Source organism: Anneissia japonica, unplaced genomic scaffold (genome assembly GCF_011630105.1).
Source record: "Anneissia japonica isolate Jap-2015-1 unplaced genomic scaffold, ASM1163010v1 scaffold315_len769609_cov171, whole genome shotgun sequence".
NCBI lineage: Eukaryota > Metazoa > Echinodermata > Crinoidea > Comatulida > Comatulidae > Anneissia > Anneissia japonica.
The window spans coordinates 560,113-567,001 of NW_022758691.1; the positions used below are offsets into that span (position 1 = coordinate 560,113).

Consider the following 6,889-nt stretch of genomic DNA (forward strand, 5'->3'; position numbering starts at 1 on the left):
TAATTAACTAGTTTTCAGATGTATTGATTCGATGCTTCATTTGTTAAATTATCATTTTGCAACTCTTCATGTACGATTTATATTGTAATCGTTATTGAAGTATTTTATGTATTGATCACGTGTCAGGTGTATGTTGAATGTAACAGTCTGAACTTCTATATATACACTTTATATTTATCTTATATATTTATACATACTCATATTTATTCTTTAGGGGCAGCGTCTTATGTTCCCGTTCTATTAAATGTTTAGCTAATATAACGACATCGATGGGTGGCTGCCTCATTACACATTTTGATTTAACTATATATATTAAATTGTTTTTCGTCATTAAATAAAATGACAATTTCCATCCAATCCGGCGTTTGATTTCTTTGTTTGGTTTTGTACTTACCTCCTGCGACATAAAAATAATGAAGCATACGTTACGTGTTACAAACAGTGGTAGGCCAATTTTTAAGCAAGTTTTTCTTACTGTAAATTCGGATTTGAATAGTGTTCATATGGTTTCCTAGTGTAGACTTTTCCATGTGTTCGGCTATTACACTACATGTTCTGTCACAAAATGTACTCCTATTTTAATGAACAGAACCTGGACTTTTACAAACGGAGTCAAGGAGACTAAATTTGATCAAACCTAACTTCCATTTGGAGAACCTCAGGGTTCACTCGCAATGTGGGAGTACTATGGACTCGGCACTAGATATGACTAATCACGTAGACAAGTCTTCAATCCGGGTGCGTACCTTTGGTCCGAAGGGTCTGTGGTCCGAAAGCCCATTGGTCCGAAGGCCCGTTGGTCCGAAGGGTCTTTGGTCCGAAGGCCCGTTGGTCCGAAGGGGTTTGGTCCGAAGTTTCATTGGTCCGAAGGCCCGTTGGCCCGAATTAGTGACCTTTTTTCAGGAATGCAGGTTACGGCAATAAAACAATTCTTTACAATTAAGCAAGTTTACTTTTCATATTTTCCCTAACAACATATATAAGGCCAAGTTAAAAAAAAAATTACTAGTTTCTCACGCATCCATTTTCGCTGCCTCATCATTTAAAAATATATATATATTTCCTTTCCTTTGCGAAATGTACGAAAATCTGGCTAACTCACATCATAAAAATTCCTCTCTTGATCGTGGATAGGGAGATGTTTCCAGTGAGAATTTCAGTTGAACTATTACCAGTAGTATTAGGAAATAAAACTCAATGTACTATGATACAAATCATATCTAGTGCTTATTTGCTTTTAATGTGCAATGGCGGCACTACAGGGGGGGGCACAGGGGTGGGGAAAATTCCCCCTAGAAAATTTGTATCCCCACCAGTTTCCCCCTGCCAGAAGTGTAGAAAAAAACACAATTCGTCGGGGAGAAAAAATATATTTATGCATTTTCTACATATTAGTAGACTATTTAGAATCGATTGAATATCCCTCTGAAACCCCTAAATTGTCACATTTTCCGGGGGATCCGCCTCATGGACCACTTTCGAAACATTTTAATTGACACCCGACCAGGCTCACTTTGCTCTCGTCGGGGAACTTCATCCCCCCCCCCAGATGCTTTCGCCTCCACTGTCAATGTGTCTACTTTGTAAAAGTGAGAAAGTAGTAACTGTTTCCCATCGGCCATAAGTAAATAAATCTGTTAAGATTTTCCAACCACTGGATGGAAGTTACTTGAATTCCCCTATTGTTATTAAAACTTTTCTGTCTCCTGCTTAAACAGGAAGTTATACTTACGCTCCATTCGCTGGGAATCTTTTCAATTTCAAATAATTTGTTAAAAATATACATAAACTTAGCTGACAAGTCATGCTAGCAATAATTGTATATTGTTAGCCAATAATAGACCTACATGGCGGTCCCGAACATGTGTTTTCTTCAAATATATTTTTGTCTATATTTGAATTAATTACTTCGGACCAACGGACCTTCGGACCAAAGGCTCTTCGGACCAACGGACCTTTGGACCAAAGGCCCTTCGGCTTAGGGCCACGCCCACTCGCTTCTACTTTGGACGGCCTATTTCATTTTTCTGTCTAAGTCCCTGCCTGACATAGAATATCATACAAAATACTACCTACAACATACAAGTCCCTTCACAGCAAACTTTATAATCGATCTCACCAATCCATACACACCAAAACATAAGAAAGGAAAAGGAAAGAAAAGATAAGGAAACATAAGAAAGAAAAATAAAGAAATAAATGATAAGAAAATATAAGAACGGAAAATGGGAAGGAAAGATAAGGATATATAAGAAAGGAAAAGGAAAGAAATTATAAGCAAATATAAGAAGGAAAAGGAAAGAAATGATAATCAGACATAAGAAAGAAAAGGGAAGAAAGGATAAGGAAACATAAGAAAGGAAAAAGAAAGAAAAATAAGGAAAACTAAGAATGAAAAGGAAAGAAAATATAAGGAAAAATTAAAAAAAAAGGAGAGAAAACATAATGGTAAAATCAGAATGAAAAATGAAGGCAAGTTGATGGAACATAAGAAAAGAAAATCGGAATTGGCAAAAACTAGCAAGGGCTGGGAGGAAAGAATATAAACGACAAGCAAGACACATAAGATCATTTAAACAGTGAAATAGTTGAAGAGATAAGAAATCTAAAATAAAATGGAAAAGAAAAACGAAATGGAATGAGGAGGTAATTGAGATAAAAACTTGGTTGATTTTTTTTTTATAATTAAACATTATTATTATAAAAATAATTAAATAAATGCATAATTATTAAATAAATAAATAAATATATCTAAATAATTTTATTATAAAAACTGTTGTTATCATCTTTTCTTTAATTTTGATCCAGATTTGCTTTTAATGTAAAGCGCATAGAGGTTTCCAGCATTCTGCGCTATTTAAGAATAAATTTATTACTATTATTATTAATTAAAAGTGTGACAATACGTGGTCTTTATAACAACGAGCATGACTAACTCTCCCCAATCTTTGGTCATGTCCAAAAATCTACAACACATTTGCCTATTCGACTGGTCGTTCTTCGTTAAACCGCGCCCACCTGGGCAGTGGTAAAATCTACTTAACGAAGACAACCAGTCGAATAGAAAACTTTTAAATACTCGAAAAAACAAAATGGCTGCCTAGTTACCGCGATACACGCTGCGTATTACAAGGCTGCTTCGGATTGTGGCAGTATCGGTTTTTCGTAAAAATAAATGGTTTCATCCAGTGTTTGAATTCTATTTGCCTACAATTATTTTTTGACTTCAATGTGGGTAAATATTATGATTTTTATTTTCTGAAATTTAATATAAATTATATTAACGCAAATGTTGTTGCTAAACTGACCAATCGGATTATTTGTTTTGGTCAGGTGATTGACGCATTCTAGTTACATTAATTTTCATTGTCAACGAAGTCTATTTTACAAACCAGTCGAATGAAAATAATACTTAAAACGAAAATTCGTACTCAACGAAATGAACCAGTCGAATAAGCCCATCGAATACGTTCGTGCAAGATTATGCACAATCATATACATAAATTTTCCCTTTCCCATATCACACCTATTAAACTCCAATGGTTCGCACCCACATTCAGTACAAGTACAACATGCCAGATGGCTTCCAGGTTTTACCATACGTCTCTTAACCAACTATTTTGCCTATCCCATCTTTTCCTACTTCCGTGCACCATGATCTTTTATGCAATGTCATACACCGCACTCTAGTTCCGTTGCCTCTCGGTGACCTGAAATATTGTAATAAAGCCTGTCCTTCAGCTTATGATTGGAGTACGCTCTCACTTCTAACATAGCAAAAATGCTTCTTCGAATGGGCTTTCTAGAGGCTAATACTGCCCTATCTTTTTCAGATAAAAACGAATGTTTGGAAAACTATGGAGGTTGTGACCGAACTACTGAACGTTGTGTCAACACTGACGGTAGTTTCTATTGCGAATGTTTCACAGGGTACGCTAGGAACCTGGGTACCGGAATTTGTGAACGTAAGTGTATGTAAACGTAGTTTTTTAGGAAACTGGAGCATTCATATTACCATAATAATCTTTTCTTCAATTATATACGTGTAATTTTACTAAATAAGCTAAATTTGTGACTGACTACGTTCTGTCTTAATTTGCTACTTTCTAGCTATTTGCACCCCACCTTGCGTCAATGGAAGATGTCTTGCGCCTGATTTCTGTTCGTGTCCAGCAAATTATACTGATAGTGATTGTAGCGACTGTAAGCAATAATGTGTATATTTTTACTAGGCAAATAAATCAAGCATATGGTTTTGTGTTGTTGTCAATTTGCTCTACTTCTTTCAAAATGGTTTTCTACAAATATGATCGCAAGTAACATAAATTAGTCTGCTGTTATGAGTGACAGTATACAGTGCACAACTGGACCCAGTTATCTATTCATTACCTTGTGCAAGCCAATTGCGTATGATATAGTGATTTTTGCTCATTATGTGATACTACTAAACAACTTTTGGGAATAAACAGGTTTATATTGTATCACAACTTTAATATAAAATAATTTGATTTACTCTAGTTGATGAATGCTTGAGTAATAACGGTGGATGTAAACAGCTATGTGAGAATTATCCTGGAGGATTTAGATGCTCCTGCTACGATGGATATTCACTATCACAACTTACAGATTGTGTTCGTAAGTATTATTATAACAATTGGAGGCGTTTGGACCATTAATGACATTAAGTACAAATACCTTATTGTTTACATTATTAATGAACACGTTAACTGTAAATATCTTGTAATTGAAGCAAATAGTATACAGCTTCGAATAAATGCCCCTAAGCGTTTATTGTTGAGAAGGGTTCTGAGTTAAAATGGATACGTATACTATATACTCCAATAAACTCCCCTTAATTCTATTGTAAATGTGGAAGTACACATAATTACTTTCAAAATATATTATTGTGTAATCATAAATTCTTATTTGTCCCAACCAAATAAAAAAAATGTAATTCTACGAGGTAAAATATTTAGTAGAATGTGTTCAGGATGTAGCTGCTTCCGTTAGTTTTGTTTACTGTCATTTAGGGGGTGTTTATTCGAGGAATAAATAAACGCCTCGGGCGTTTATTCGAAGGAGGCGTTTAATTCAAATAAGGCTGTGGAGGTGGTGTTTATTTGAGAGGACGTTTATTCCAAGCGTGGTGTTATTCGAATAAATACGGTATCTACATTCATTTTGTTTTTGTTTTGTGTTTTGGGTTTTTTTTTAAATTTAATATATTCAAACAAAACAATGTATAAACCACGCAGCGGTGACAAAAAGAAAAAGAAAAACACATAATATATAAATGTAAACATCTTGATAATAAAAAGATGTACCACACATTTTTGTTGAGGAAGCGTATAACATTTTGCTTAATAATACCTAGGGCCAAAAACCCGATATCAAAAATCCCGCTCTATGAACTTAACTATTTTAGTAGTTTCCACTTATCTTGATTTGTAGATTAAGAAAATAAATAAATAAATAAACATTTACTAAAATGATAAGATTATTAACAGACTTTTTAGTCCCTTCTCTCTTGATATATTTAAAAACTTTAATTTTAATATTACTGGAGCGTGATCAGATTTATATTTAGTTTGTATTTTACATTCGTGTGCAAATGTCATCAATTCTTTAGATATTAGAAAGAAATCTAAATTGTTAACGCTCCATGTATAGTTTCTTTGAAAGTGCTAAAAGAATCACATACATTTAATTGCTTCTATTTTTTCATTTCTAAAACAAAACCCTTTCTTTTGGGTCGTTTATATTATAGTATAATTGTAATAATCTTTTTTTTATATCGTGTGCTAAATTCCAATCACCGCACCAAATATAAATGATGAGGAGCTTCAAATTGTTCTACTCTGTCTCTAAGTGGTGCTTTGAAAAAAGTTGGACAGTCGGAGCAGGGCCGTAAATATTTATTAGACTTAATATAATATCCTAATATTTAAATATTTATTATTATCTAATTACCGTTTGGATCAGACTGTTGAGATTTAATTTTGTATTCTATATTATTATTAAATAGGACGTGAATTACTAGATCCAAATCTTAAAAAGCATTCAAAACCCCATTGGTTCATAATTGTATCTTTTTGCTCTTCAGTTCAATGTGTATCTTGTAAACAATATATATATAAATTTATTGTCCGAAGTTGATCAAACATGTCGTTTCTTTTCTCTCTACTACCAAGACCCCGACATGTTAATGCTGTAATTTGTACTTCACACATCATTTATCAATTACATTACAATATCTTACATACATAATATGTATACATATACCGATAGGCCTATATCTATAGACATGCACGCATACAAACGTATATATCAACATAGTGTACATACAGGGGTATAGTAGAGGTCCATTACCATTACTTTCTCAATTGCTTCAATTTTAAAGGATACTATGGTATTAATAAACAAATATTGATTGTACACATTGAACTAAATGCATTGGTTGTATAATGTTTTGTAGTAATAAAACAGCACGTTGTAACTTATAATAGTTAGCCTATTTGTTATTAACAATATAATAAAACAGCATGTGATTGATTAATTCGACCGATACATACATAAGTTACAAACATGTGGTGTATGTTTGGTTACACAATTTGTATGTTATAGTTATAACAAATTTGCTACAATGATATACAGCAAAACAATTTACTTAAACTACTATGTCACAGTTGTATGTCGCCTGAAGGCAAATGGAATACACTTTTTTCTAAAGAACACATTTTAGAAAAACACTGAAGCCTAAATTGCTTAAAAATTAAAAACAAATTAAAAATAAATTGAGGTTGAGGAAAAATGTCAAATTATTTTTATTACAAAAAAAAAATAAAAAAACAAAAAACAAAAACAGAAAACCAACAAATCTTATCTGTAC

General features: G+C 33.1%; 1 long non-coding RNA gene across 1 annotated transcript in view; it reads left to right on the forward strand.

Annotated features, from left to right (window-relative positions):
- LOC117125329 overlaps positions 1–4,203 on the forward strand; it is a 6,329-nt gene extending 2,126 nt beyond the window's left edge. Inside the window, exons 3-4 of the long non-coding RNA XR_004448104.1 lie at positions 3,834–3,965; positions 4,111–4,203. This is a non-coding gene — a long non-coding RNA (uncharacterized LOC117125329). The remainder of the gene's footprint in view (positions 1–3,833; positions 3,966–4,110) is intronic.
- Positions 4,204–6,889: the final 2,686 nt, after the last annotated feature.